This window comes from Erigeron canadensis, chromosome 9, assembly GCF_010389155.1.
Source record: "Erigeron canadensis isolate Cc75 chromosome 9, C_canadensis_v1, whole genome shotgun sequence".
Taxonomy (NCBI): Eukaryota; Viridiplantae; Streptophyta; class Magnoliopsida; order Asterales; family Asteraceae; genus Erigeron; species Erigeron canadensis.
This window is the reverse complement of record NC_057769.1, coordinates 24,185,549-24,197,773: the sequence shown is the minus strand read 5'-3', so window position 1 is coordinate 24,197,773 and position 12,225 is coordinate 24,185,549.

Sequence of the window (12,225 nt, the reverse complement as noted above, 5' to 3'; positions counted from 1 at the left end):
TCCACGTTATGGGTATCTCTATACTCACGTTATGGGTATCTTTATACTCACGTTATGGATTGTTGAATCCACGTTATGGGTATCTTTATACTCACGTATTGGGTTGTTGCGCCCATGTTATTGAACGTTATTGATCATCGTATATCGTTAACAGTTGATATCCCGACACTATGATTTTAGCGTTTAAACCTACGAACTCACTAACTTTATGTTGACCCGTTTTAGTACACTTTTCATGTAATCAAGTTAATCAAGGACGTAATAGATGATTGCTTGTTTTGCTAGGATATGGACTTGACTACTGGATCCGTGATTCATTGATTCCCTTGATGGGTTATGTGTATGATTATTGGCCATCATTTTGGATTGTTATTTTGTAACATTTGATGGTTATGTGCTCCTTATGCATCTTGTGATCCTTTTGTTGACTTTATACTCGCATTTGAACTGAATGTATGGATTGCCCGATCCTTATTTGCATGTAGTAAAGCCTCTACTTAATTCCATGTCATGCTGTGCTTTTCTTGTGATATTCTATGATTCCGCCTTATTGGGGTGTTACATTTTCTAAACGGGGTTAATCTTTTGTTAACTTTACACTGGTTAGCTTGGATGAATTCATTTTAACAAAAAAAAAAATTGAGTTTAGATAATTTTAAATATTATATGTGATCAACTAGGTAAAATGTTATTGGTTCACATGTTAACGTTATTTATGTATAAAACTTTAAATAGACTTGTGAATTTTGTTAAAAAGAATATTTATACAATTGTAAATATTATTATACACATGTAAACACATTTTGTATATGATTGTTTTTATATACATATATAAACTTTAATATATAAAAAAAATAATTTTAAGTATATTTGAATAGGGTCATTCACATGTGTACCACCCAGGAAGGTATATATGATTTTTAAGAAATTCATAATTTTATTCAATTCATATGTACATATTTTTTTAAATATGAATCACATTATTAAATCAGTTTAGAAAATAAAAATATATATCATGTAAATTTTAAAAATAAAAGAGATGTACGTTTTTTGAATCTCTAAATATATATAAAAGAGAAACCTTAATTCGTAATGGAAGAAGTAGGGACCCTTAGATGAAGTTCAACTTTTAATTAGAGTCATTAGATCAAATGATGATGTCATATACATTATTTAGCTTTTTTAGATTTAAATTTGTTTTAATAAATTTAATTTATTATTATTTCATTATTTAAGTTTGTAGACATTATTAGTTAATGTTTTTAATGATATAATTATGGAAACTTATATTTTTATATTTTATATCAACCGTCCTCTTAATAAAGAACTAAAAACAAATATGGAGTAGTAAGTTATCACAATTATATATCAGAAAAGTAAATGTATGAAAATTGCAATGATATTATGCATAATTTTAAGTTTGATTAACACAACATGCAATATGTAGATTGATAATTAAATTGCTTAGTAATTTTAGTGTTGATGTGTCATATTTTATACCATTTCCCACGTGATTTTAGAACCAATTATTCGTTATTTTGATAGTTTTATATCCAACTTTCGATGCTTTTAAGGTGTGTTAAGTGTTTTCAGGTTGGAAATTGATTAGACGAATGAATTGGTCGATTTGGATGAGTTATGGAAGAAAAGGGAGAAGGATTCGGTTGAAATCAAGCGAAAGACGAAGAAAACGAAATCTGGAAGTTGTAACGGCCGTTACTAGTGTAACGGGCGTTACATAGTGATTTTTGGTTTTAGTCTGTAACTGGCAGTTAGTATCCTAACGACAGTTAGTCTCCCATTGATTTGTAACGGGCGTTACTCAGCTAACGGCCATTAGTCGTCTAGTACAAGTGTAACGGCCAGTTACTACACTAACGGCCGTTACACGCTGAGTTTGTATATAAGTTCAGTTAGGGTTCTGCTTTTGGGACGAATTCTTGGCATAATTTTCATGGTTCTCTCATAGCTTTTAACACTTTGGAGCAAACAAGTGGTTAGGGTTTTACATCTTTTCAGCTTTGGATTGTAATCATCATTGCTACCGGATTATCTTCAATCATTTGGTATAATATGATTTATTCTCTATTCGTTTGTTCTTGTGTTTTTAATATGAGTAGCTAAATCCTTAGCACCCGCTTGGGTAGTAAGCATGTCATAGGGTCGAATTAATATTGCTTGTAAGCGTTGGACAAGGTTTATATGTTTAATCGAAGATCCACATTTATTTGGATTTAAATATTGTTTTCAACTTTTATATTAATTGATTGATAATTGTAATTAGAAGTTCGGGAGAAATCTATGTCATTGTCAATTGATTTATGAAATGGTTAATCGATCTATAATTAACCTAAAATCGTTGGAGTTCGGGAGAAATCAACGATAAAGATTTTAAACAATTAAATTCATTTTGAGTGTGTAAACGCTTATGATAGAGGGATCTGATTAGGCGAATAAGCAGTTTGGGAGAAAGCTTTCAATAGATTAAATCATAAAATTCACTCAGGTATTCAATGCTTAACTGTTTAGAGTAGAAATTAAGTGTGGGAGCAATAATTATGTTTTGAGCAGTTAAAGTTTCAAGTATAACGGGAGTTCATCTTGTCTACCTTTTGAGTCGTTCAACAAATGCAAGTAATATTTAGACCCGATGATTAGCATGTGAGCTGATCCAAGTAGGTGTTCCTTTTAAATCGTTGTCAAGATTCAACAATCAAATATTCTTTTGCGATTAATTCTACGGGATTACTGACTTTTCTCACTAACTTTTGCAACGTGACAATTCGGTCACAAAACCCCCCTTTTAATCTGAATCACTTTACTGTAACATTTGCTTAATAAGTCCTTGTGTTCGATCTCGGTTTACCAAGTCAACTATATTTCATACGAACGGGTTCACTGCCCGCAAGTGTGTAGTAGTCAGTAGCTAGGTATTTCGTGTTTATAAATTTAAGACTAGAAAATACACATCAAGTTTTTGGCGCCGCTGCCGGGGACTTAAATTAAGTAGTTGTTCGTTTTGTGATTCGATCCTTCCTTGCATTCATTTGTGAGGAAGTTATTTGTTTTAATAGATAGATTTTATTTTTGATTTAGTTTTGTTTTTGTTAGTTGTGGTGCGTGTGCAGGTGCTTTGTTAGTTGAAGAACACAAGAGCCTCTGGTAGACCTTTGCTTAGTCCTCAGTCTAATCCCGGGAAAGCCAGAAGACGCTTACTTAGATCAAACAACACGGAGCCCTCAAACACCGACAAAATAGATTCAGGTACCGAAAACCGTGACCACCCAGACGTAGACTTGGATCAACATTACTCAAATAAAGGGTCAACGTCCGAGGTCCACTTAAGTTCTAAATTCTCTGAAGGTATTGGTTTGCTCAAAACTAGTGACAGCTCAGAGGAAGAAGATAATCAGGATAAAACTCATCAACCGGATTCAACAGAAATTCCTCAAGCAAATCTTCGAGTAAATCAACCACTTAGAGTAAGGAGAATGGGTGATCAAGAACCGGTAAACCCCAATAACCGTCTTTACGGTGACCGTAGGAGAAATGTCCCCACTAATAGGGGCACTCCTATTCGCCTTCCAACCACCGGAGTAAACTTTTCTCTTAAAGGAAGTCATTTGAAAAGTGTGGAGGAAGAGAAGTTTGATGGGGTAACTAACAATGATCCGTATGGGCATTTAGAGAGGTTTGAGAAAATTTGCAGGTTTTACCACTATGGCGCGAATCAGGATGATAATGTGAAGCTTGAGCTCTTTCCACTCACTTTATGTGGAGAAGCTAAGGCATGGCTCAAGGAACAACCGGACAATTTGTATACCACTTGGGATGAGCTTCGTGTTGGTTTTATTGATGAGTTCTATTCTGTAAGTACTCAAAGACAGTTGGAAAACAAGATCTGGTCATTCACTCAAGATCCAGGGGAAGATGTAGTAGATGCTTGGAAACGGTATAAGGAGATGATTAGGAACTGTCCGGGAAACAATCTGAACACGGAAGCAGTGGTTGAAATTTTCTATGACGGTTTGCTCAAGAGAACTCGAAGGGAATTAGCCGAAGCATTTGGTGGTAGTTTGAATAATGTGACCCCAGCTGAAGGTTACAAAATCCTAGATGATATGGCTAAGGAGTTTTCGGATCGTGGAGAACTTGTAAGTAAGAGAACTGGAGGTAAGACTGTGGCGAAGTTGGAGAGTGGTGAAGAATCGAGCTTGGTTGCTGAAGTCAAAGCCCTCACAAAGCAGATGAACGAGAGGTTTGACAACCAAGATGTGAGATTCAAAAGCATTGAAAGGAATGTTAAGGTGATTGCTGATGGGTGTGACTACTGTGGGGACATGCATTACTCGGAGGATTGCCCGGATAAGCCGGCACAAGAAGTTAACTATGTCCGGAATCAGCAAGGGAACTTCAATCAGAGTACCGGTTATCAAAATCGGTCATCAGGTACTTCTTTTCCTTCATCCAATTTTAATGCTAATAATTCTGGTTTTAGTGGAAGCAGGTTCAACAGTCAGCAGAATGCGAATGCTGAATTAAGAGATATCATGAAGGATTTGGTAGGTGCTCAGAAAGCTACCAATGAGAAGATGGCCTCTCAATGGGATGCTATGACTACTAGGTTGGATGGATTGGCAAATAAGCTTGAACAAAGTTCGAAGAGTACTCAAGCAACGTTTCAGGATATTGAGGCAAAGCTTGAAAGGTTAGGAACGTCGAACAGGCAGCCCGGTACTTTACCGAGCAATACCCAACAGAATCCTAAGCCTCAGCAAAATAGCCAAGGATCAGGAGCCAAGTATAGCCACCCGAACGCTAGAAACGAGCAAGTCAACGCGATCACAACAAGAGCAGGTAACACTTATAATTCTGCAAACCCGTTGCCTAATGTTGTTACTCCTCTTGTGCAGGTTGAAGCCGATGAAGCCGTTGATGATGAGATTGAGATGGAACCGGAACCAGCCGTGAAGACACCGGCCGTTCCATCCAAGACTGTTGAGAAGAATCCCGTTGAGAAACCACCGGTTAAACCTTATCAGCCGAAGATACCTTTTCCTCAACGATTGAGAAAAGCGAAGATCAAGGAAAACTTTAAAAAGTTTGTTGATTTGATTCAAAATGTTAACATTACTGTTCCTTTAGTTGATCTTCTTGCAGGTATGCCGAATTATGCAAAGTTTCTCAAAGATTTTATTTCGAATAGGAAGAAGTTAAAAGAGGCAAAGACAACTGTTATGAGTGCCGAGGTGTCAGCTATCATCAAGAATTAGATTCCTCCTAAGTTGGAAGATCCAGGGAGCTTTCTTATCTCTTGTGCTTTTGGTGCTATATTGTATAAGGCATTAGCCGATCTAGGGGCTAGCATAAATTTAATGCCTTATTCTGTCTAAAGAAGATTGTCTTTAGGTGATTTGACCCCTACCCGCATGAGCATTGGGCTAGCGGATCGTTCATTCCAATATCCCATGGGGATAGCGGAAAATTTGCAAATTAGGGTAGGGCACATGATATTCCCGGTAGATTTTGTTGTTCTTGAAATGGAGGCGGATATTAATGTCCCTCTAATTCTTGGTCGACCGTTCCTCATGACCGCGGATGCTATCATCCGTGTTAAAGCTAAGGAGATTTCCTTAGGGGTTGGCGATGACCGGGTTGTTTTTAATATTGATAGAGCTCTTAAGCATCCTTACTCATGTGATGAATCTTGTTTCAGGATTGATATAGTCGATGAAGAAGATGCTTTGGAAAAGGAGCTCATGGATTTTTTGGACATGGAGGGAGATGAAGCATTTCTAGCTTGTAGTGAAGAAGAACAAGAAATGGTTGGTGAGATGGTGCAGGAGATCATGGCGTCGAGTGTTGATGAAACGCCACTGGAAGATGAAACATTTGAAGAAATCACCGTTAATGATAGAAGACGAGTGCCAACTTCGGTAGAGAATCATCCTACCGATTTAGAACTCAAGCCACTTCCGGACCATCTAGAATATACTTATCTTGAAGGTACATCTTTCTTGCCCGTTGCCATTTCCTTCTCACTTTTGGAGGATGAAAAATCTAGACTTATGACCGTCCTTAAGGCCCATAAAAAGGCCTTTGCATGTAAAATTTCCGATATTCTGGGTATAAGTCCAGAATTTTGTAAGCACACCATAAATTTTATTGATGATTTTAAACCGGTTGTGCAAAGACAACGTAGATTGAACCCGAACATGAAAGATGTGGTAAAAAAAGAGATAATAAAATTACTTGATGCGGGAATCATATTCCCCATTTCGGATAGTTCATGGGTAAGTCCGGTGCATTGTGTACCGAAAAAGGGTGGGATGACCATAGTTTTGAATGAAAAGAACGAATTGATTCCTACTAGAACTGTCACGGGGTGGAGGGTATGTATTGATTATCGGAAATTGAATGATGCAACCCGCAAAGATCACTTTCCCTTGCCCTTTATTGATCAAATGCTCGAATGGTTAGCCTGAAACGAGTATTTTTGCTTTTTGGATGGGTTCTCCGGGTACTTCCAAATACCCATTGACCCCAAAGACCAAGAAAAGACCACGTTTACTTGTCCCTATGGCACTTATGCTTATATGAGGATGCCATTTGGTCTTTACAATGCTCCCGGAACTTTTCAAAGATGTATGATTGCCATTTTTCAAGACATGATCGAAACTTCTATGGAAGTTTTCATGGATGATTTTTCTGTTTTTGGTAGTTCGTTTGAGAGTTGTTTAGAGAGTCTTGATAAAATGCTTGAAAGATGTGAAAAGGCACACTTGGTTTTAAATTGGGAGAAATGTCACTTTATGGTAAAAGAAGGGATTGTGTTGGGACATAAAGTTTCTAAAGCAGGTCTAGAGGTTGATAAAGCAAAAATTGATGTTATCGCTAAGTTACCTCCACCTACTAATGTCAAGTCGATTAGAAGCTTTTTGGGTCATGCCGGTTTTTATCGTAGGTTCATAAAGGATTTTTCAAAGATTACTCGGCCAATGACCAAGTTGTTAGAAAAAGATGTCCCGTTTGTGTTTGATGATGATTGTCTTAACGCATTTAACTTGTTAAAGAAAGAATTGATTAATGCATCAATTATGATTTCACCCGATTGGTCATTACCTTTTGAGTTAATGTGTGATGCTAGTGATTATGCCTTAGGGGCCGTTTTAGGCCAAAGGGAGGATAAACATTTCCGTCCCATTTCTTATGCTAGCAAGACTTTGAATCCGGCCCAACAAAATTACACTGTGACTGAGAAAGAGTTGTTGGCCGTTGTGTATGCTTTTGACAAATTTCGTCCTTACTTGGTTTTAAATAAGACTATTGTTTACACCGACCATTCCGCATTAAGGTACTTGTTTTCCAAACAAGATGCCAAACCCCGTCTCATCCGTTGGGTTTTGCTTTTGCAAGAATTCGACATAGAGATCAAGGATAAAAAGGGGGTGGAAAATGTGGTGGCCGACCACTTGAGTAGGCTCGAAAACCCTCGCCTTGAGGAGTTGCAAGAGCATGAGATTAATGATTATTTTCCTGATGAAGATTTGATGCAGGTACAAGGAGAAGAAGAACCGTGGTTTGCAGACATTGCTAATTATCTTTGTGCTAACGTTCTTCCTGAAGAAATGACATCTCAACAAAAGAAGAAATTCTTTTCTGAGATTAAGCATTATTTTTGGGAGGAACCGTATTTGTTTAGAATGTGTGCAGATGGAATGATCAAGAGATGTGTTTCCGGTGCTGAAACTCGTGAGATTTTGGATGCATGCGACCATGGTCCTACCGGTGGTCATTATGGACCATCTGTGACGGGTAAGAAGGTATATGATGCAGGGTTCTATTGGCCCACCATTTTCAGGGAAGCAAAGACTTTGGTAGAAGTTTGTGATGCATGTCAACGTCAAGGTAATATCACTAAGAGAGACGAAATGCATCAACAAATGATACAGGTACGTGAGGTTTTTGATGTATGGGGGATTGACTTTATGGGTCCTTTTCCTCCGTGACATAAGTTTCTTTATATTTTGGTAGCCGTTGATTATGTGTCTAAGTGGGCCGAGGCTAAATCCCTTCCGACTAATGATGCTAAAGTTGTAATTGAATTCTTGAAAAAGTTGTTTAGTCGTTTTGGTGTACCAAAGGCCTTAATTAGTGATCACGGGTCCCATTTCGCGAATCACCAGCTTGCTAAGGTTTTAAAGAGGTATGGGGTCACCCATAGGTTCTCCACCTCTTATCACCCTCAAACAAGCGGTCAAGTGGAAAACACAAATAGGGCTTTGAAAAGGATCCTTGAAAAGACCGTGCATGATAACCCAAAGATTTGGTCCAAGAGGCTTGATGATGCCTTGTGGGCGTTTCGAACCGCCTACAAAACTCCAATTGGTACTACTCCTTATAAGCTTCTTTATGGAAAAACTTGTCATCTCCCGATTGAGATTGAACACAAAGCCTATTGGGCTTTGCAAAATTGTAATATGGATCTAATCTTGGCTGGTGAGAAAAGGTTTTTGCAGTTGCCCGTTAGCTGAATAACGCCCGTTAGCCCGTTAGACCCCGTATTGTCTTCTAACTCCCGTTACCATGGTAACGGCCGTTAGAAGGTTGTTTCCTGGTTTCCCCTGTAACTGCCAGATAGGGCCCAAACGGCCGTTAGTTCCACTTTAATTTGTAACACCCGTTAGTCTTATAACGCCCGTTATACGCCACTTTGATTTGTAACGCCCTTAGTCCTAAAACTAAATTATTCGAGTAAAACGTTAAAGCACAAGTACAATGACAATGCAGACATATCCGGATGAATGAAAAACATCCAAAGAAACAAAAAACTTCATGTTTTTTAGTGGTTTAATTATTACTTTGTGAAATATTTGTCAACTTATGATATTATAAAAAATTAACATGTCATTAATTATTTATGTTTTCCGCGTATTACGCGGGTAATAATATAGTTCGTATGGGATAAGTCGTTCAAATAAAAATTCTTATGGGATAAATAAAATATAGAAAGTAATCTATACTACTTATTAAAGAAAATACCCCATGTTGAAAGTTACATGGGGGGAAATGTCTAAAATGTCTTCCATGTAATATTTTAATCTACTACCCTTAAAATATATAATATTTTCAATTAGCACTCAGATATTTTCAGTTACAATACCCCTTAACATTAATGATTACGTTACACTATCAATCCTTTATCTTTTAAAATATCTCCATTAACCCTTTATATCAATAATCTACACCAATTGACGCCTCATCTGTCACCAACCGTCGCACCTGCCACCACATCGTCGCCGCCACGATCACCGCCGCATTGTGCGGCTGACGTGCTAGTTATAATTAGTGATTTAGTAATAACTAGAAGAAACTTGAGATGCACAAAAAAAGGAAGCCTTTTCATTTTTTGAATTTTCCTATCGTGCCCTTTTTGAATTTTTATTTATTTGCAAATCAATTTGTATGTAGAATAATTACAAAAATACCATCCTCAATTAATAACCATTGATTAATCTAATCTAACGATATTAATTGGTTCTCACAGTTCTCGACAAAAATTAAGTTCTCATAATAACTGCACTCTTCTCACAGTTCTCGACCTTTTGTGAGGGGTTCCTTATCTAAGTTTAGATGGAGAACAACCTCATACTCACTTTCCCATATATATATATATATATATATATATATATATATATATATATATATAGTTGTTTAGCATACTAGTTCCACCCAATCTCATATGTATATTTATGTATTCTGCAATCTCCATCTCTAATAAAAGAGGATCCCAAATAAAAAATTTTAAAAAAAGTTTGCCACCTGGCAGATGGCCCCTTTATTTCTCAAATTTCTCCGTTAAACGGAAATCTAGTTTCAGCCTCCAAAAGATAATCAAATTCATTTTCCTCTTTCTTTCTTGCAAGCTTCTTCATCTTAATCAATATATTGTCTCATGCATGTCTTCAACCTACATTAGGTTGCCTCTTGGAAGCTTATGTTTTCTTCGCTTCAAGACGTTTCTTTCATTCAACAACCTACATTAGATTCATAGATTGCAGAAATTGTGAAACGCTTGACGAACAAATTTGATGTTTAAGCCATTTCAGGTATCTTCTTATTTCAATTTAGGGTTTTTTAAATTCTCTTTTGCATTTAGGGTTTTTTGGGGAAAAATTAACTACTGCTTTAAACTCTAACACTGTATTCTCGAGTTTATAGTTATAAGAAAAGAAATGATAAGATTGGAGAGGGGAGTAGAAGAAAAGAAAATATATTCATATAATGCATTCTCGAGTTTAATAAAAAGTGATAGAAATGATAAGAAAGGAAATAATTAATTTTATTCTTGAGTTTAAATGAAAAAAAAAAGAAAAAAGAAAAAAAGGTATAGTTTTACCCATATAGCCTTTATAAAACAATTATTAGATATAGATTTAAGAGTGAAGTTGTAATTTCACATATCTATATTTTCTTTTCCTTTCAAATCATACCAAAATTAGCAAGAAGATTTTAAAACTTAAAACCCACCAGTTTTATTATCATTTCATTTCTTTTCTTTTATAAAGAAAACTCGAGAATGAAGATTTGAAATAATTCTATATTATTTCTTTTCTTGTTCCATGAAAAAAAAACTCAAGAATGTAGTGTAAATCTAAAGTATTACATGTGGTTTTTTTCAAATTTTTTTTGTATTTAGGGTTTTTTATGTGAGGAAAAAGTAATTCTTTTTAATTAATGGGAACTTATACCAATAATTTTGTTTAAAAATCCCAATTAAGCGTATTAAAAGTTTTATATAGTTTAATTAATAACTTGAACTTATACAACTAATTTTGGTTCCAAATCCTATATCCGTTTCACGACAATCGATATAAAATTACTGTTCATGTATTAAAATTCAGGATTTAGCTTTAGGTTCACGTTCAAGATGCCAACTTCCCTGTTGATCAGCCTTGTTAATAATGTATGTAGCGGTTTAACACTTTGAGTTGTTTTCCAGTGGAATTCAAATTTTTTGTTGGGAAGAGATATGTTTGGAAAATCAAGATATCGGCATTCAACATCAACAACAAATAATATGTATACATGGTGAACAAGTTCTCCAATGAGGATAATGTTCTTCAGGCTATCAAGGTATTAATCAAATATTGACAACTATTTAAGTTGGAATTTACTTTGCTTACTTTCAATTATAATAAGTTAATAAGTAATAACACATCCCCACATGTGTTATGATTCCCCATCTGATGTTGATGTGAAACTCTTGTTGCAAGTGCCACCACAGACTGGCCTTTCTGCAAAGGTCTTTTTAAGTCGATTTTTGTATATTGAATGACCGAATGAAAGAAAGTATTTCCTTGACATCTTATATTTATACTATTATACATATATTTGACGAACTCCTTGGTTTTCCACAAACTCATGATGTTGTGTTCAGGACAGGTGAAAATCCACCCTTGTGATAACAATGAAAAGTACTCCTTTCCTTGAAGTCCGGGTACAAAGCAAGGGGTTGAACATGATGATGGAGATATGGTCATCACAAGCTTAAGTTCAAAGGAGCGTCTAGAAGTGAAGAATACACAAATTTCATGTCCCGAGGTGAATAATATAGAAAAGGTTTATATCGGTATAAAGGTATTTGACTGTAAATTATTTGACTGTAAATTTGGCTGTTTTAGTTTGGTAGGTATTTGACTGTAAATTATTCACCTGTCCTGAACACAACATCATGAGTTTGTGTAAAATATAAGAGGCATATGAAAATTATAGAAGCAAAAAAAACCTTTTGTGCATATCGGTATAATATATAAGTTTGTATAAAGGTGATGCAAAAATTGGTATTGAAAATAAACTTGACTAAGAACTATCGAAATAGATATTTCATTACTAAAATTGGAGTCTTGAAACCTTGAGATACACCGGCTCACCCATTTGAACAAACTCTAAGAGAGGTATAAGTCGGAGTGCGCTAGCCTTCTAAAAGGGCGGGTTTTTAAATCGCGTTCATCGCATACCTTTGCCCTTGCGCTTCTTTGTGCGTTCAAATGGAGCTACTGAGCTCTCTTGTGTTGTAAGACTATACAAATAATTTTATTAAAAATTATGTTTCGAAGATTATGCATGAGTCTTCAAACATAAACTTTTGATTCACATCAAATGCATTACCCATTTAAAGTTAAGTCAATGCCACCCACTTTGCTAAGAACACTTGCCAGTGCT